This window comes from Malus sylvestris, chromosome 9 (assembly GCF_916048215.2).
Source record: "Malus sylvestris chromosome 9, drMalSylv7.2, whole genome shotgun sequence".
Classification (NCBI taxonomy): domain Eukaryota; kingdom Viridiplantae; phylum Streptophyta; class Magnoliopsida; order Rosales; family Rosaceae; genus Malus; species Malus sylvestris.
In genome coordinates, this window is record NC_062268.1 from 13608222 (window position 1) to 13629552 (window position 21331).

The following is a 21331-nucleotide window of genomic DNA, read 5'->3' on the forward strand; positions in this document are numbered from 1 at the left end:
TATCGTTTGAGTGTTTTGGACGTCGGGATAGTGAGTCTCAACCTTGGCTGGTTTTTCTAGAATTTTCCCGGCGAGATCCCGTGGTTTTTTAGGCTTGAAAGAGGTATAAACTTATTCTATTCTTCATGAACTTCATTTTGGCCTAAAGATCGTGAAAAATGGTGCAAAAATGGACGAGATATCACGGTTTAAAATTTTTCCAGTTTTCTGGTGTCAGCGACGGTCATCGGAGTTCAGAGGTAGGAGACGACGGAATCTTCCGTCAAGTCTAACGAAATATTCCGATGCCGTCAGTTAGTTTGGACGAATTCCATTAGGAATTAACAGAATATTCCCGATATATACCTGACGGCGTTGACTGACGCCGTCAGTATGCCTGTCACGTGGCCACTCGTGAGGGCGAGTATTGCCGTGCCTTGGCCGGTGCGTGGGTGGTCAAAAAATTATTCTAAGAATATGGGGATGTTCGTGGAGTTGTGTAGATCACGTTGGTATATTCAAACACCCCATTTGAGTATTGTATGAGAAGTTATTAGCTAATTTTGCCTATGTGCTTTAAATAACGTTTTTATAGTTAATTCGCATATAGGTGAGACTTATCTCAAGGACGAGCGCGTTCAAGGGCGACTCGGGGGCTACGACCCTTCGACATACCAATGAGTGGGCTTTTGGTTTTCAATATATATTTATATACTTGATATTTTCCCATAAATATGTGTTTAAATGAAAGTATGCCTTAAATGTCATGCATATGAATTTATATTTCGTATATGAATTGGTATATGATGCATTATATATATAATTGTGGTGCTGTGGATGCTCAAGTAAGCTCAGGTGAGTTATGTTTGGTTATGTGAATTATCAATGGTGCGATATGTGATTGAATAATGTTGAGCTCATAGAACTGCACCTAGGGTGATTGTGATTTAGCCAGAGATATGGCACAGGCCTATTTATTATGTCACCTCTCGCACCATATGCTCATATTGGATCCAATTTTGGTGCACAGTCTTATCGTATAGACCATCTTAGGTGGTTCTGACTCGTAGGTGACTAGTGATTTATCGCCCAACTATTATGTGTGAGTAGTATTGAGCATGATTATATTACACCCATTATTGTCGTACATACCTTTTCATTTGGTTCCGACTCTTGTGCAGTATAATGCCGTATAGGTCATTGTAGTGACTCCGGCTAGATTGACTTTTGAGTTATGAATTCAGCCGTACAGACTACCATAGGGGTTATGGCTAACATGTTATATTTATATGAAATTATTCTCACCTGAATTGCTTACTTTGTTATATCTTGGCATAGCATACATATGAATATGATATTGTGAAGCATGATTTGAATTAATATATTTACATATATATTTATGTATATGCTTATCTTCTGATTCTAGGAAAAATTATACATGTTTTACAGCGAGGGGTTAGAAATGTTGATAAATGAAATGGTTTTGTAAAACATTTGTTTTTGCCCACTCACGTTTTCTGTTTTGCGCCCCTCTAGGTTTTAGGTAAGCTTGCTATCGGTGGCCTTGAGGATTTCGGCGGTTCTGACCTATCAAAATAATTGTGGGACATCTTATGGTATTGTATGATTAGTATTTGTCCTACTGGACTGCACCTAGACTTTCTATGCTCTGATTATGAGTATTTACTTTTGTATCTTACTCCTAACACTTCTCGCTTTCTAGTGCACTCTAGTAGTTTCGATTTTAATTATTCGTATATTTCTTATCCTTAATGCTTCCATACTGTGCACATGGCTACGTCACCCTCAAATGACGGCTAGCATGCCTTGATCTTGGTCGGGGTGTGTCACATTGTCTCTGCCGATTGTCGTGATTTTTACAAGTTTAAAAGTCTAGATGTTCCCAGGTATTTAATTTAATTAGAAACTACTCTGTTTACTATTAAAGTTTTTTATTATATTCAAATAATATCTAATACATGCTCTACTAATATTTTCTTAACATGTTGGCCAAATAAATTCACTTCTTTTGATCACTTTTTTACAGCATTTCACAAAAGTAAGTTTAGTTGAATTTGCTTGCCGGCTCGTTTTCTGCATGTATACACACCAATTAAACAATGGTGTTAAGACTATTTCCTATCGCTCTTCGTATATGTTTGAAAATTTCGTAACAGCATTTCATTTAAAGGCAAGCATTTTGCTGAAATTGCATCACAACTCTTCTTCTGTATGTATGCACACAAATAAAACAATGCTTTTCAATTGTTTTATCACTTTCAATATTTATTTTTTTTACAATTTGGTAAACAGAAAATTAGAACATCATTCATTTCGCAGGAAATCAGTGACTTGATTAAAAGCTAATCTGTTTGCTATTGTTTTTTTTTTTTTTTTTACAGTGTTTTCAATAAATCAGTGTAAGTGTGTTTACAGCTTTTTTATATATAAAAAAAATTGTTATATGCTCTTACAATAAAATAAAAGCAATTCTCAGAAAATGTATGAACTAATGTACTGTTTTAAACTCTGCAGCTTTTCCAAGTGCACAGAGCCTCTAAAAATACTAGCACCCTCTACAAAACAAGACAGTGAAGCTCAAACCTTACAAACAGCAAAGAAAGTCACAATTGAAGAGCTAGCCCTTTTAGATCCGGATTTATACAAATTTGTTTATCTTATGTTAAAAATATTGATTGCATGTTCACACAATTGGTTAAAAATATTATTTATTAATCTTGCTCATCCAAATCTTTGTTAAATTATTTTAAACAACGAAATATTTCTCTACAAAGCATCTGTCAAGCAACTGATCTGCCAAAAACATGCAAACCAACTACCAACTCCTTGGTAATCTTTAACATCTTATAATTAAATTTTATCACCTGTTGTGCAAAATATTTCTTACATTGTTTTTTCTTTTTTGGTTGTCCCTTATACTACTATTTATTGGCTAAAATTGTTGGTTTGTGATAATTTTTAAAATCTCAATATTATACAATTAAAAATGCATTGCTTCTTATTAGTTAAAATTGTTGCTGTCATAACCTATAATAATGTGACAACCTGTCCTTAAAATTACGTTTTTCTTTTATTTTAATCGAGGGAATTGACGAAAATGCCCTAAAGGCAAGGATTTTGACTTCTGTTGACCATCGTCTAGAGGAACGTATGACTTATTCTATTGGCGTATTTGTGTAGTACTCGTTGGTATGAATGCATAAGTGAAGGCTGTTCGCTAGTCCGGATTGTAACGGTATAGTTACAGACATTTGAAAGTGGTTATTTATATTTTAGTTTATAAATTATTTGAACTCCCACCTTGTGGGAAAGAAGCTAATCAGCTTCAAGGATAGATAAAGGAGAAACAATCAGGAAGGGAGAAGGGGAAAAAAATTAAAAATTATATAAAAATAAACCTTCCCGTCGGGCAATGTACCCCTACACCCAAACCGATCAAACTCCGACGATTTTCGCCATTTTTTTCGTTGAACCACTACCATCCAACACTTGCAAAACACTTAGTGACCTTCCCTCTACCATCTCCACCCATATTTGAGGGTTTTTAGGTCCAAAATCATGAGGAACCCCACCGGAGCACCGGAGGTGCTCGATGGTGATTCCTCCGATCCGGCAAGTTTCACCACCTAAAACTACCCTTAATCAACTTCCCTTGATCCGGAAAGTCACCCCCTGACCTTTCTAAGCTAAGTTTGACACGTCAATTCCATAGGTGAAGTCCGATTGATGAAATCTCATCATTTGAACATAGTTTTGATAAAGACCGCTACTTGAACATTATGTGAATCGATGATCCGACCGTTGGATCGTCACCAAACTTTAATATTATAGTATGTAATATTTAAGGATATTAGAAACTTACGGATTGGGAATATGATGTACAGATCTTCCCGAATTGGATTTGTAATTTTGTAAAATAAAACGTTGACCGCCACCTGAATTGGCAATTGACGGAGATTCAACTGTTGGATCGTAATGAAACTTTAGTATGATGTTTTAGAAGCATAATGTGGATATTTGGAAGTTACAGATCAGAAATCCAAGATGCGGATCTTTTGGATTGAGTTACGTAGGGTTGTGGACCCTACTGTTGATCTTTGATCGACGGTTGACTTTTTATCAATGGGTCTCAAATCATTCTAGAACGTCCTTGGGATGTGTTTTATGTAGGTTATGTGTTCTATTGATAAGAGTTCTGAGACGTGACTGAATAATTGTTCTAGGTGAGGATCGTTCATGACGTCTCGATGTTCGTGCTAGGGAGTCGTAGCGCGGACCTCAGGTGAGTGGGTCTTTTTTTTTTATCGTATGTATATCATTGATAATTCCACAAACGATTTTAAATTGATTTATGCATTTTATGCCATGTCATATATATATTTGTATATTCTAAAATACTATGATATGGTTGAGTTTTAGATTGCATTATGGTATAACCATATGCATATTACCTACATATAAATGTTGTGAATCCCTTGAAGTGCTAAGGTGAACGCATGATGTACAGGTAAGTTCAGGTGAGTTTATGGTGTTATTTGAAATGATTGATTGATGGCATGACTATATTTATATTTTATGCAACTTCGGCATTGTCATACATGTTGCAATGATAGGCAACTCCGACATTGTCGTACATGTTGCAATAATAGGCAACTCTGACATTGTTGTACATGTTGCAATAATAGGCAACTCCGACACTGTCGTACAGGTTGCCTATAAGTCGTACAGGTTGTATAGACGACACTGTCGTACAGGTTGCCTATGAGTCGTACAGGTTGTATAGACAACTCCGACTCATTTGTTGCCGATATGTAGTGATTTGGAATATCTTGGATTTACTGTTGATTTACATTTGATTTCATACTTATATGTAGTATGATTTCCTGAACCCTATACAGGTATTACAGTGATGGGTTATATCTTTTAGAAGGTCTTTATTAAAGCTTTATTTTTAGGCCCACTCACTCTTGTTTTTATCCCTCCAATTTCTAGAAGCAGAGTTTTCGTATCGACGAGGATTCATGGCAAGTCTTGGTATTGAAGATTACCTTCGAAGGTATGATTTTCAATGACATTGTTGTACATGTTGCAATAATAGGCAACTCCTACATTGTTGTATAGGTTGCAATAATAGGCAACTCCGACACTGTCGTACAGGTTGCCTATGAGTTATACAGGTTGCATTAGGCGACTCCGACTCATGTGTTATCATAGATTGATTTATGAGTCGTACAGGTTGCGTTAGGCAACTCTTGACTCATGGGTTACCATAGATTGATGAGCACTTGATTTATTATATTGTTGTCGATATGTAGTGATTTGGAATATTCTTGGATTTACTATTGATTTACATTTGATTTCATACTTATATGTAGTATGATTTCCTGAACCCTATACAGGTATTATAGCGAGATGTTATATCTTTTAGAAGGTATTTATTAAAGTTTTATTGTCAGGCCCACTCACTCTTGTTTTTATCCCTCCAGGTTCTAGAAGCAGAGTTTTCGTATCGACGAGGATTCGTGGCAAGTCTTGGTATTGAAGATTACCTTCGATGGTATGATTTTCAATCCACTCTATTGTACTTTACTTATGCTCTAATGTCACGTGTGAAATGAGTTCATTTCCGCTCACAGTGCACTATCGTATTTAGGCACTTTTAGGTTTCAATTTAAGGAAAACTAATGAAAAGGGCTTGAAAACTTTGAGTTTTAATGATAAGGACAAAATAAAGGGTAAAGTGAATAGTACCAAGTTTGACTTTTTAGTGTAAAAATATGGTTTTTCGTTAAAGTGAACAGTACCGTGGGCTTTTCGTTAAAACTCCCTTAAATTTATTCACATTTTCCACATCACTACACTTTATGGCTTCGTCACCTTCTAGGTGTCGACCAACACAGTTCGATTCGGAGCCTTAGTGGACAATATGGATCGGGGTGTGTCAATAATGTGTTTTTCTTACCAAAAGTTTAATTATTGCTCTATAAAAATGAAAAACCTATACATCTCACTTTTAACAGTATTAGAAAGTTCTAAGTTCATATTAGTTGACCAAAATATTGGTGTTATGACAGATTTATAAATCTGTGTTGTCCATTTATTTTTCATGCCACAGATTAAATTATCAATCGGTGAAAACAATACTATGAGAAAACTAACTATTTACTAGAAGTATTCAGCATTTGTTATTTACTCAAACAGTTATCCACCATCTGGTATAATTTGTTTAAATTATTTTCTTTCACTAGTTTTCATTATTCTTTTTCACTTACGGTTACCTCATATCAATTGATTTTAAAGCTATGTTAATCAAGAAAACTAAACACTGAACAGTATTTGTCAGTATTTGTCAAATATATGAAACAAATTCTTTTCTTCCATCAGTTTTCATTATTATTTTTCACTTACTTCATATCAATTGATTTTAAAGCTATGTTAATCAAGAAAACTAAACAGTGAACAGTATTTGTCAATACATTTTCTTTCGCTTTGCTCAAGAAATATATATCTGATGATCAATCTTATTTAATTTAAACTTTTATCCGTAGGTACAAACTATACTTGGTCCTCGAGGACGAAACCAATGACATGAACGCTTTGATTATTGGTAAATCTGGTGAGAAACTCTTTGGCACAAGTTGTAAAGACTTGGTGATGAGGACACTCAAACAAACAAACAAATACAAGTACAAACTCTGCTCAAGCCAGATTTGCTTTCAACGAAGCTGTAGTCAGCCCAAGCCTTCATCTCTTTCGAAATCAACCTTCACCCAACGCCTTTGTAAAAGCTCTGCTACCTTGTATAAATCTTGTTGTAGTATCGATTTCTTTCTGTAAACACTCTTTCCTATCCTTATTTCTAAGCTCAAGCCCCTCTATAAATCACAAAGATAGGAAGTTGCAAGATGACCAATCTTGCCCGACAAGGAGAAACCTTGCCTGATCCTCTTTGTTTTTTGTCTTTTCATTCATAAGTCTAGTAATATGTTGTATACTTCCATTTGTATCCAAGTTAGTTCCCGCAAGTTGATAATTAAAAGACTCATCAGTGCTTGAATCCGATTGGAATATGTAGTCACAACTTAAATCAGATCTAAGTTTTAAACCCTCGGGCATGTAAGATTGATCATTCAAAAGTCCTTGGTCTCAAGGCATAAAAAAGAACCTTATGTGGACTTAACCCATCCACGACAGTCTTTGATAACAAGAAGTCCGAAGTTACTTGGGGCGCAAGTAATCGACCTATTTCTTAGTTTTATTTTTGTTATATTATGATTATCGTAGAACGTTTGAGTATAGAAGTGATTCTGGTGGGAAGCCTCAAGGCCTACACCTAAGGCCCCACAAAGGCACATTTCATAACTAAAACAGCCTCTCAGATATATATACAATTAAAACTCAACATCTGTTTTACATCTGCCATGCTAGAGATGGCAGTGGCACGCCTGAACACCTAAAAGTTAATATTGATTGTGAGCCTCAAGGCGTAAGGCCCTACAAAGGCACATTTCAAAGTTAACCATGTCCTTCTCTTTCAGCCTTGCCCAACAAGATTTGCCCGACAAGCTTGCCAATAAGCAGAAGCCCGACAGAAAGCATTAGCCGACACCAACCTCTCGGGGAGCTGTGTGCTCGTCGGCTAGGAAACATCCCCAACGGAAATTCTAGCCACGAACAAATAGGGCAGAAGAAAATTTTTCATTTGTGGTTTGGAACCAGGAAGAACATGTTGAACACGAACGATGTCTTGATTTACAATGTTTCTGAAGATTCAACTATAAGAACCAGCAACTCCACAGAACTTGCTAAGAGATATCGCAGTGTCCTCAACCACAGTTTTATCTTCTACTTCTGCGCCTGACACAAGTGCCCAGTCATTCAAAAGAAAGAGAGAATTAGCTAGAAGATGTCTTTTTGCCGTCCTGAACAAAGGTCGTTCCTCAGTTAATAATTATTTTTTTTTTTTTTTTTTGGCAATGTGCAAACTTTAAACTATCTTATACTCATGTCTGCCAACTTTTGTCACAAATTTAAGACAGTGATGTAGAAGAGATCTCAGAAGAAAATGCGCAAGACTTTGATGAAGTTCCTATAAAGTTGTTGAAAAATATATCATCTCCGGCTGCTGCAAAAACATATTCAAGTCCCTCCAAAAAAGACTAGGTAACTACCCTTAATGCTTACTTGTTCTGCAAGTGTTAATTTGTTTGTATACAAATCAAACACATCTATTTTCACTTTCCAATTATTTAAGGATCTTTCCATCCAACTCACTCCAGTCGAAATTTAGCGTTCTTAGCATAATACTTTATTTCGAATTGATATAATATTGTTTGTTTAATTTTCCTCCAGAGCATTTTATTTGTTTCTATCTTATACAAAAAAAATACATACCACGTACTTTTATCTCATTGTCTTTCCCTATTTTCTTACTTGAAACAACACTTGGTTTTATTGTATTTTTCAGATCATGCAAAAGGACAAAGATTGTCTGCCCTCCTAGTTATGGTGCCCTTCCATGCCCTCCTATTTTGTGCGGTCACGGTTAAGCCACGTCAATATTTTATATTAATTTTTTAATGAGATAATAAGACAAAAAACAATAAAAATATAAAATATTGACGTGACTTAACCGTGACCGCACAAAATATGAGGGCATGGAAGGGCACCACAACTAGGAGGGTAGACAATCCTTGTCCCATGCAAAATGCGGTTATCAACTTTTTTCCTGTCCATTTGCCGCAGAAAGAACACTGAATCTTCCTTTTGAATTGATGTTATTTTGCTCCTTTAATCAAATATGCATCAAACAGTGTTTTTCTTATTTTTAGGTTTGTAAATAACTCTCTCTGATCTAGCGTAGACAATATTTTTTGCATGTACATAGCACAGCATTTTGTAATATTTTGTATGCAAATGCTGGTCCCAATCTGTTATCTAGGTTGATCAATATTTTGGGGCATGTACATAGGCGGTAGGCCAGCATTTTCGAATGCTTTCTGTGTAAATGTTGTCCAGAATGTCTATTTTAGGTTGGTCAATAATTTTTGCATGTACATAGTCCAGCATTTTCTGATCTTTTTTGTATACAAATGCTGGTCCCAATTTGGAATTGGGTGAAAACAATGAAGTATAGTAAATGGTCCCAATCTTTTGTTTATCTAAATTTATCTTGCTGTTTTCTTGCACTCTCTCCGTTTTTCAAGCATGGTAACCAACATACTTTTTAATTCCTCTTTAAAAAGATGATTGCACATAAACATGTAGTTGGATATTTTCTATTGGCTAACATGCATCTAGTCGTTGCCTAATAGACTAATTGGTTGGTAAGTCACATAGTACTATTACTTGGTAGAGAAATGATAATTAAGAAGACTCTTTTCAAATAAGGACCTTCTATGGGTTCTCTGTCACCTTATTTTTTCGGCACAATGTTTTATAACGTTGACACGAGAATTGTGTCAAAAACATGAGATGACAAAGAGTCTATGAAGAGTCTCACTTTTGAAAGAGTCTCCTTAACATTTCCCTACTCGGTATATAAACGTTTCTTGTGTGTATAATACAGATAAAATAATGATGAGAAGTTAAAATGCATGCATCCCTCTCCCACCGCACCTTCCATAAAAAGTGTTTGTTAGAATATTTTTAATCCAACATATACCAAAAATATCCTAATATCCAAATGATAAAGGTTAGGGAAATCATATTTTGTATCACATTGATGTACTTTCTAATGTAGCAACTGCTGTGTACTTGACATGTTAGTTAATAAATTCATTTCATTGGCTAATGATTGTATGAAACATTTGCTAGATCATGTGACATGGTATAAATATGTGATCTCCTAGCATCACTCTATTCAAATAACCTACAAAACTTTTGCAAATGATATCCTTTACTTTTAATGATAATACTTGGGTACTCATAAGCGTGTACTCAACTTTTAATTTTGTCCAATATTTTTTTACACATGTTATTGCTCTAGTAAAGAATTGACATGTTATTAATTTTTCTTGTGCTTTAAAAACCAAAGAACATGTGACATTTTTTTTTATTAGGCCAAATCAGAAAGTGAGTATTATGTCGTTATCGGGTCAATTTTTAAGAACACGTTAAGATAACAAGTTTGACATGACACGACCTGTTAATAACGTATATGAAACAAAAACAAAAAACACAACTTGTTTACCAGATCTCCAAAATACCCTAAAATTAAATATACTAATTAATTTTGCAGTGGGTTAGGTGGTTTTTAACTAGGTCGGGACAATTCTAGTTCCTAGGCCATCTAGAAGCGGCCCCGACTCAACCTTAAGGGTGCGTTTGGTACGCAGACGGGACGGGACGGGACGGGACGAAACGGGACGGGACGGGACGGAACGAAGGTGTAATTTTTGAAAAAGACATGGGGTATATTTGTCTTAAAATGGTAAAACATTGTGTTCCACATACGTGGAACAAACCCGTTCCAGGGGGGGAGGTGGAACGCAAAAACACCCAAAATCTGTCCCGTGGAACAGCCCGTTCCACCCATTTTTAGCGCACCAAACGCGGGACGGAACGCCTCGTCCCGTTCCGTCCCGTCCCGTCCCGCGTACCAAACGCACCCTAAGGTCTCTTGCAAGCATAGTGTGGCTAAACTCATCCCCTTCTTTTAATGTAAATAATATCATTTGTTAAAAAAAAATAAAAATAAAAAATTCTCGTTTTCCTCGCGAAGGATTGGACCATTTTTCGCTTTGCTAGGCCGAGTTAGGCCCAAACAAGACTTTGATCCCTTTGCCTCTTTGCTGGGCTGGGTCCCACTCAAAGAAAGATTTGGACCCTTCTACTCAAACAATGACTTTGTCCCAGTTCATCTTGTTAGATACGACCCACTCTAATAAGGACGCGTGCCCTTTTACTGGTTGTTAGGCCGATCCTTCACGAGTTTAGCAACTTTTTGGAGCGTTATTTATTTAGAGCATATTGTCTTGCTTAAAATTGTAGCATTGGCCAAACCGCATATGAACCATGTATGAAGCCCTCGCCAAAGACAAACCATTTTAGCCACCACTCATGTGCCAAGGACTTGGACCAATGAATTCTATATAGTGTTTTTTTAGTTTTTTATTTTTTAATCTTACTCTTAAAGAAATACTTTTTTTAGTCGTGTTTGTGCCCTTGGTAGTTAGAGTTTTGCTCCAATAGAAAGTGAAATCAAATTTCAGAGCTTGAAGATAAAGAATTTTAGAATGCTTGTTATTTACGTCATAAATGACCTAGGTGTATTAAAATAATAAATTTTATTTATTTATTTGTATATCTATACATCGGGTCCTTTAAATTTCTAGAATCTTTTTATTTTAGAAAGATTATCTTCGTCTTTGTTTATGTCTCGGGTTAGAACAAATTACTATAATTTTACTTGAAAACCTTCTAGGTCTACCAGTATATGTTTGACAAAATGTTTTCCTCTATTCAGCCTAGGAAGCCGCCAAGAAGGAATTTGATCATTCTTTGGGATTGGTGTACGGATGACAGATGCAACGTACCGACCAAGCTAAGCGATTGAGCGACCCAGGAATCACGTCTTGGTCTAGGTCTGATCAATACATTGGGGGCATTGGATTTTATGTTTTTTGTGTTTTTGAGTTCATATGAAAGACGATAATTGATTGAAGATGCAACAGTGAAGAATATAACGCAAATACAGAAATGCAGACGGAGATAGCCATTAAACTAATAAGAATAATTTAAATAATAAAATAACTTTCGTGATTCGGAAGGTTAGTGCACCCTGTGCCCTCCCCCTCCCCGGCAAGGTTAATTAATGAGTTCAAATTTTTCAATCAAATTTTATAAATTAAAATGTGTGATTGTTGATAATTAGATTATTATTTAAGTATTGTTAATATACTTATTTCTTATTGTTGATACATTATTTAGTTTGTAAATTTGATTTAAAATTTTGGTCTACCTACTACCTAGCGTTACTCTAATTTGAATCCTCTTCCGGGTTGGTTGAAGTTGCCCTAGTCTCCTTTCATTTGTAAATACTGTCATGTGCAAGCTACCTTAATTATCCTCCATGCATATTGGATCCGAGCTTGTAAGCTTTTATTCGGTTCGGATCGCAAGTTCACCTTACATGGATTTAGGGTTGAGAAGGGTCTTAACAGTGTCAGAAGCATCATCACTTGTCCGAAATGCTAGGTCAGAAAGATTGATTGCGGGTCTAAGATGTCTCTAGGACAAGAAACTCGTCATTCATTTTAAACCACTAGGCCTTTATTTTTTTTACTTATTTTCTTGGTGCAAAATACTAGGTCTGTCAATTTTTTGCATGATTGTTAACATGGCACGAACGATATGAAAATAATAGGTTACGGGTTACCCGTTAAGAACCGCTTCACAAGTCGGGTCATTAGCAGGTCACTCGTTAAGAACCCGATAAGATATTGTTTGCAAGATGTAGACATACATGATCGTTTATTGCATGACCCGTTAACCTGATACAAAATGACATGATCTATTAATAAATTTGGTCATTATTAGGTCACCTATCAAGAACACGATAAGATAATGAGTTTAATACGACATGACTCATTAAAATAGCGAATACAACATGAAAGTAACAAATACGACTCGTTTACCAGGTCTACAAGATACCATAAAACTAAATAATACTAACTAAGGACTTTGGACCCTTCTACTCAAACAATGACTTTGTCCCTTTTCATCTTGTTAGATACGGACCCTCTCTAATAAGGACTTTGGCCCTTTCCTCCATGTTAGGTGGAGTCGTAATTTAACAAGGTCTTGGATGGATTTTACAAGACCATAAGGCCGTGGACATGCTCATCCTTGGTCGGCCATAATTGTATTTAGTGTTTTATTTATTCTACTTGATTGTTGGTGTCAAAACTCGGACAAAGTCCAAATTGGATTCAACACGTATTTGCTTCGAATATTGTTTTTTATCTCAGTGCCACGAGATGTGATAAACCCCACCCTAAATTAATTGTATTTTCATATTTACTGGAATTATGAATTTACATTTTTGCCCCTTATCCTCTACCCAATCCGGATCCCCTTTTGGATTTTCTCTTGACCCTCACTCTCTCTGACTGCCAAATGGCAGCTCCCCCACTTTCCTCTCTTCTCCCCCGAGTACTCTTTCTTAGGTCACACTCTCTCCCTCTCGTAGATCCCTCCCCCTCTCCCCGAACCTACGCATAAACACACACCAAAGTTGACAACGATAGCGAGATGGCACCACCATCACCCCCAGTGTCGACTCTCTCTCGCTCCCTCATCCTCTGTGAAGCACAGAAAGCTCAGGAAGTGAGTCGGCGAGCCCGTGACTTTCGAGCCAAAAATTCGGCCAACTCCGGCCACCACACGGTGTGTTGCAAGTACGAACCTCTTCCCTTCTCTCGTACCTTTAATTCTAAAGGTAGATCGTAAGGTAAGGTGGTGATTCAACGTCGACCGAAGCACAGGAGGCTTCGACCTTCTTCCTCGGCGAGAAACGGGCTGGCTTGAACCAAACCCACAAGCCTGAGTCCTTTAGCCCAAAGCCTTGGGCCGGGCATTCAAACCCAAGCCCAAGCCCATTAGAACCCTAAACCCAACCCTTTTCACTAATACAATATTAGCTTTAGGTGTCGGACGATCTTGGCAGTTAATAAGTCATCCTGACGGATAAAAGATATCTGACACATAATTTATTTACTGTCGGATTAAAGTTACTTTATGTCGGATATATCCAACATAAATTCCTGGCGGATTTTTCCTAACGGATATAACCACCATAAAATTATTATAACCCTCAGTATTTTTGAATTCTTTTTTTTTAATATTTTTAACATATTTTGGCAGTTTCTAAGTTAATGGTGGCGGTTATAACCGACAGAAATTGACTATTTTATTATTTTAAAATGTTACATTGATTAAAAATAAATAAATAAATAAACAAATGGTTTAAATTTTTTTTTCACTCACGGTCCCGTTACCTAATCTCTGAATGTTTTGTTTTTTTTTTTTTTTTACAATTTTTTACACATGCTATCTCGGAGTATATACAAACATATTTGATGGTTGGATCGTTGAAACTAGTTTCGTAAAATGCATATCCTATCAAATTGATAGATTTAACAAACACTTAAGAGTTAATGTTATACTTCCATTAAGTATAAAACATTATCCACTAGTGTAAATATTTTAAATCGAAGATCGAATTTGTTCAATGCATTCTTATAGGGTCGAGGAGTGTAGCTGTAAAAAATCATCAAAATCAAAGTTAAAATAACTGTTAAATTGTGATTTTTTGTTTACAACCATCGAAAATTTTTATTTCGTTACCTAATCTCTGAATGTTTGTTTTTTACGTATACAATCTCGGAGTGTGTAAAAATAAGTTTGACGGTTGGTTCGTTGAAAAAAGTTTCATAGAATGCATATTGCATCAAAATTGTAGATTAAACAAACACTTAGAGTTAATATTATACTTCTATAAAGTATAAAATAAGATTTTTTGGTATCCACTAGTGTAAATATTTTAAATTGAAGATCAAATTTATTCATTACATTTTTATAGGGTTGAGGAATGTAGCTGTAAAAAATCATCAAAATCGGAGCTAAAATAACCGTTAAATTGTGATTTTTCTTTTATAACCGTCGAAAACTTTTGTTCCGTTACCTAATCTTTGAATGTTTGTTTTTTTACGATTTATTACGTATGCAATCTTGGAGTGTGTACAAATAAGTTTGACTGTTGGATCGTTGAAAAAAGTTTCATAGAATGCATATTGCGTCAAAACGGTAGATTAAACAAACACTTAGAGTTAATATTATACTTCTATTAAGTATAAAATAAGATTTTGTGGAATCCACCAGCATAAATATTTAAATTAAAGATCGAATTTATTCATTACATTCTTATAAGGTCAAGGAGTGTAGCAGTAAAAAATCATCAAAATCGAAGCTAAAATAACCGTTAAATTGTGATTTTTCATTTATAACCGTCGAAATTTTTTGTTCCGTTACATAATCTCTGAATGTTTGGTTTTTACGATTTTTTACGTATGCAATCTCAGAGTGTGTAAAAATAAGTTTGACGGTTGGATCGTTGAAAAAAGTTTCGTAAAATGCATGTTGCATCAAAACGGTAGATTAAACAAACACTTGAGTTAATATTATACTTCAATTAAGTATAAAATAAGATTTTGTGGTATCTACTAGTGTAAATATTTTAAATTGAAGATCAAATTTATTCATTACATTCTTATAGGGTTGAGGAGTGTAGCTGTAAAAAAATCATCAAATCGGAGCTAAAATAACCGTTAAATTGTGATTTTTCTTTTATAACCGTCGAAAACTTTTGTTCCATTACCTAATCTCTGAATGTTTGTTTTTTACGAAAGCAATCTCGGAGTGTGTACAAATCAGTTTGACGGTTGGATTGTTGAAAAAAGTTTCGTAGAATGCATATTGCGTCAAAGCGGTAGATTAAACAAACACTTAGAGTTAATATTATACTTCTATTAAGTATAAAATAAGATTTTGTGGAATCCACTAGTGTAAATATTTTAAATTAAAGATCGAATTTATTCATTACATTCTTGTAGGGTCGAGGAGTGTAGTTGTAAAAAATCATCAAAATCGGAGCTAAAATAACCGTTAAATTGTGATTGTTCGTTTATAACGGTCGAAATTTTTTGTTCCGTTACGTAATTTCTGAACGTTTGTTTTTTACGACTTTTTACGTATGCAATCTCGGAGTGTGTACAAATAAGTTTGACGGTTGGATCGTTGAAAAAGTTTCGTAGAATGCATGTTGCGTCAAAACAGTAGATTAAACCACTTGAGTTAATATTATACTTCAATTAAGTATAAAATAAGATTTTGTGGTATCCACTAGTGTAAATATTTTAAATTGAAGATCAAATTTATTTATTACATTCTTATAGGGTTGAGGAGTGTAGCTGCAAAAAATCATCAAAATCGGAGCTAAAATAACCGTTAAATTATGATTTTTCTGTTATAACCGTCGAAAACTTTTTTTTCCGTTATCTAATCTTTGAATGTTTGTTTTTTACGATTTTTTATGTAAGCAATCTTGGAGTGTGTACAAATAAGTTTGACGGTTGGATCGTTGAAAAAAGTTTCGTAACAAAATTTTGGTGGGGAATTTAAAATTTTTGGAGGGAATTTAAAATTTTGGGAGGCAATTTTGGGGGGATTTTTGCCGCCATTTTTTTTTCTATGCAACTTTCACGCACACACTTGAACACAAACATTACCTATTGGTAGCCTCTAAGAGTGCCACGTCTATCTCTCTTCTCTCAAGGCATCTTCTGGCATTGAGACCGAAAGCAAAACTTGTGGCAAAATACTTGTTGAACCTAGTCCAAACTCTATGTGAGTTTTGACTCAACAAATACAAGTGGATGAACATTTGAAAAAAAAACTTCTTCTTATTATATTATGACATTTAATATACCAAACCGTTTTTGTTATACACTAAAAAATCTCTCCTCCTTCACATGCATAAAATGCAGGAAATATATATACAAATATATTCCTACCTCCCAAGCTCCAAGTTAAGGTGAATAAGTATTGTATTCTCTCTTCCTCAACAGTTAATAATTAAATTGATATTTTTCCATTACCATATGTGTGCCTTGGTAATCAACCAACCAATAAATTATTCTAAGGAATGTGTTTATACAATAATTGTACAATAATCGTACATCAAATATTCTTCATTACCAGCCGAATAACTTAAGTCATGGATAGGTCTATTGGTAGGGAATTTAAAATCGTAACAAAATTTGGGGGGGGGGGGGGGGGAATTTTGGGAAGGAATTTTGGGGGGAATTTTGCCATCATTTTTTTTTCTGTCAGTTATAACCGACAGTAATGAAAATTTTCTGTCAGTTTATATTTTTTAAAAATGTTTCTGTCGGTTTTAACCGACAATAATGAAAAATTTCCAAAATAAAACTCCTCAATCTCTTCATTGTGCCGGTGTTTCTCCCTTCACCCTTTTCTTCTCCTTCTCTTCTCCCCTTCTCCTTCTCGCTTCAATCACCATGGATGAACAAGGCAGAAGCTATGCAAGCCCTTGAGCACAGAGACAAGCAAAGCGTTGTAAGTCTTTCCAAAATAAAATCCCTCCATCTCTTCCTTGGAGCTCTCACACCAGAACCAGAAAATGGTGAGCTATCTCTTCTCCTCCACTCTAATCCACACACCCATTGGGTTTCCTTCTCTGTATACTCTTTTAATACGACTTCGTTTCGTTCTTCTTGTTTGATCTCACCTTGTTTTGTTTTGTTCTTGTTTCGACAGCCTTTCAAGAGGTATGTCGAGATCGGAAGGGTGGCTCTTGTCAACTACGGAGAGGACCACGGGAAGCTCGTCGTCATCGTCAATGTCCTTGACTAGAACAGGGTACCCTTCTCCTTCATTTTTCCATTTTTTTATTTTTTTTATTTTTTAACTTCATTGAATTTTATTCTTTGGTTGTAAAGTTCGAATTTTCTGCTGCATTCTATTTTTAGCTTAGAAAAATTGAGGGGAAATAGAAGGACATTTTTTTGGGACTTCATTTGGGTAGAGTTGGAAGTTCAGTGCTACATATTTATGCTTTTTCCTCAAGTATTTTGGAGCTAGTAAGCAGATTTTGATCTCTATGAACTGCGTTGTTATTATTGTTTTCGGAATCTCGGATTAGAGATTTACGACCAACTCAACCATTCCCTAAACAATAAGGTCACTTACTGTGTTGTCTGGAGAACGTGATATGGAAAATGCAGTGGATGCCCTCCAGGCCAACTTGAATACCGAAAGAAATGATTCAGAGAGTGATTTATATTTTTTTTTATTAGTATATTTTATGTCGGTTTTATCTGACAAGAATGCTTTTATTTATTCATTATTAATAAATTCTCTGTCGGTTGTATCCGACACAAGTTTTGTTGGTTTTAGTAGTTTCTGTCGGTTTTAGCCGACAGAGAATGCTCTTATTTATTCATTATTAATATATTCTCTGTCGGTTATATCCGACACAATTTCTGTCGGTTTTAGAGTATTTTCTGTCGGAAAATTCATTTCCTAACGTTGGCAGATCTGTCGGTTATTATATCCGCCACTGCATCAATTTTCTGTCAGATTTAGCTTAATATCCTACAATAATATGTGTTTTTTGTCGGTTATCATAGCGACACTAATACATGGTTTCTTAGTAGTGTTTGAACCTTACCAAAAACGAAGCCTTCGAGCCAAGTTGACATGGGCCTTCAGCCCAATAAACCTAGGCTCAACCTTGTGGCCCAGTTTCTTTAAGCCCAGGCCTCTGGGTCTTAGAATCCGACCCAGTTGTGAAGACCAGGCCTAATTAGCCCAAGTTCAGGACTCGAGCCCAAATCTGACCCGGATTCGGCCTAACCCGGTCGGATCCTAAAACCCTTGGCTGCGCGTGGTTAGTGTGTAGGCCTGTGTGTCGGAGCGTGTGAGGGCAAGCAATGGCCGGCACGTGGTGCATACACGTCTACGCCTACGGCGGCCCCAGCGACCCATTTCGGCGCATGGCCGTTGGAGCCGCCACCATGCGACGACGTGTGGGAGAAACCAAGGTTCCCCCTTATATTTTTCGACGTCCTGAATCCGTTTATGACATCCGCTTCCTGAAATTCAATCATTTGAATAAAGTTTTATAAATTGGACCCTTTATGTGCTTAGGTGCATTTCGTTAGCTGTGTTTCCGTCTTCGCTAGTTTGCATGGCTTTTCGACGGTGAAGTATCTGTTAGTTGACCCCTTCTAAATGCATATTTTATTATTAGAAATGCATACATGAAAAGCATGATTTAATGGTTACGTTTTATGAAATGTTTATGAGTAATTTGAGATATTATGCTTTACTGAGAATATTTTGGAACATCATACCTTATCGTTTTTACCGTTCTTTGTAGTATAAATGATTGATGACTATATACTATTTAAAACATGTTTTATGATATGTTGTTTGAGCTATTGAGCTCCTTAAGATATATGTACTTATGTTGGAAAGTATATATTTAATGTTTTTTTGCTTATCTAGTGGTCACTGTCCTGCTTATGGGCGATGTTCTACCTATGAGCGTATGTTCTGCCTACGGGCGTATGTTCTACTTATAGGCATATGTCCTGCCTTGCCTACGAGCGTATGTTCTGCCTACGGGTGTATGTTCTGCCTATAGGCGTATCTCTTGGCTTCGGGCGATATTGATACCACTATTTAGTACATCATATATGATATATGTTTTATGAAAGGTTTTATGGCATGTTAGGGTTTTTGGAAAACCTATCACTTAATATGCTACTAGTTTTCATAAACTTTGGGGGGTTAGTACATTGTGGAATATTTATGTTCATACTACTTATATATCAACTTGGTCCACTCATGTTTGTTTTGCACCCCCTCAGGACATAGAAACGAGGCTTACGGACCGAGCTACGAGGACTTCTCTTACCAGTGATCCTTGTGTCATCTCCTCTATGTTTGACATCACTTGTAATGGCACTTCTGTACTACCTTCTGCTTGTAATTTGTTTTAGTAGTATGCTCTAAACATGTCATGCATTGTCACTAATTCATTGTTGGCAGTTGAATATTCTTATATTTCGGAAAGGTTGTATTTTGAATATTATATGCGTAGTTGCGCGAAATTTATATGCATGTTTCATATGTTCTTGGCATATGCATTCATTAAATGGCTTGCGTCACCCTCGGGTGTTGGCCAGCACGTGGCCATCTCGCTATCCCCTGGACATCGGAATCGAGGAGTGTCAAGATGGTTCAAGAGAAAAAGAGAACAAGCATGCCACTGTTGTAGGCAGTTAACAGACAGTGTTTGCATTTGAGTGTGTGTAAAAATTGCACATTAATCTAACTTCATAGCCACACGATTGTAAACAAAGTGGGAAGCTGGTTTGGTATCTTTTCTGTGTCTTGAGCAAAATAGGGCTTAAAAGTCAATGTAACTTCATGTATACTTGCCTAAAATGTAAATGAAAATAAAAACTAAAATGAGAAACAAAATGTAATCATTTCATGATAAAGTCAAGATTAAAAACATTCATAAAAGTTAAATTTAAGTTGATGGGCCGAGTTACATGTCTTGAAACGTAGATTGAGGAGAAATATAATGCTAGATAAGTCCACCGAGATCACTGGTGTCAAATTGGACTTATTTTAAAATATGCACCTTATAGAGGAAATCAAGGTGAAAAGGATTGCACATCAACTTAATCATACCACAAGGTGACCAAGCTGTAAAATTTTTAGATCTCAGGGATCATATGCAAACAATTTCATCATAAACTACAAAATAGAATGACATATATATTATGAAGTATTGGAACATAATGAAAACATGGGGAACAAGCCTATCATTTAAGTATTCAACAAGTCTCTTACAATTTATTGAAAAAAATAAAATTCAAAATGAAAGTTATCTATTTTCTGTCTAAGTGAGTTGCAACCTAGGTGGGTCTAGGTGGGTACTTATGCGGTCTAGGTGGGTGCCTTAGTAGGTTTAGGCGCCCTTTCTTAATTTTCAAATGCCTAGGTATTAATCGGAGCGGTGACCAGCCACGTAGCATTGCCTTTAGAACAATGCGTTCTATTGTAGGTAACGAAGAATGAGCAACCTCAATCATATCGTTGTGTTAGAGCAGGGTTAGATATGTCATTTGGTGTTGACAATGATCGTAATTCGTAGTTGGTGGCCTTCAATTATATCTTGAGCCAGTTTACACAATGGCGTTAGTGACATCAACATATCAGATGACTCATACATGTGCATTTAAAAGAGCAAAATATTTTCGGGCTTTGGTTGTCTGCGTGGCAGATGTCAAGCCTCGATCTCGAGATACATCAAGGATTGGCACGTGACGCCACAACGTACTTGTTTAACTATCTTGCCTTACTTCAGAGATATGACCAAAACTAAACCAACGTTTCAACAACATAATACCAATTCCCCTTACTTTGTGATTGCATTTAACCTTTGTGTTAAACTTCTTATGTACCATAAGACGGGATCAAGCCATTCACAGGTCACCATTTTGTTTGGCTCCGAAATTTATCATGGCATTAACTAGCTGAAAACATAGAGTTCCAGACAACTCCTAATGTGAGTGATGCTCCAATATATCATTTAATTTTCTGCATATATCATAATTTTTTCAAACAATAATTCACATTTTAGTGAACCAAAGATGCACAATATTAACGTTTAACCACATTAATGAATAATAAGATCAAATATCATTTCACGAAAGTTAAATGAAGCCAA

General features: G+C 35.8%; 2 long non-coding RNA genes across 2 annotated transcripts in view; both read left to right on the plus strand.

Moving 5' to 3' along the window:
• The window catches only part of LOC126582898 (uncharacterized), a 53152-nt gene that overhangs the window by 29293 nt on the left and 2528 nt on the right, over window positions 1–21331 (plus strand). The gene's annotated exons all lie outside the window — the stretch shown is intronic.
• Window positions 16854–19745, plus strand: LOC126582893 (uncharacterized). Its single transcript, XR_007609615.1, has 3 exons — window positions 16854–17206; window positions 17341–17442; window positions 19458–19745. It is a non-coding gene; the product is annotated as an uncharacterized LOC126582893 (long non-coding RNA).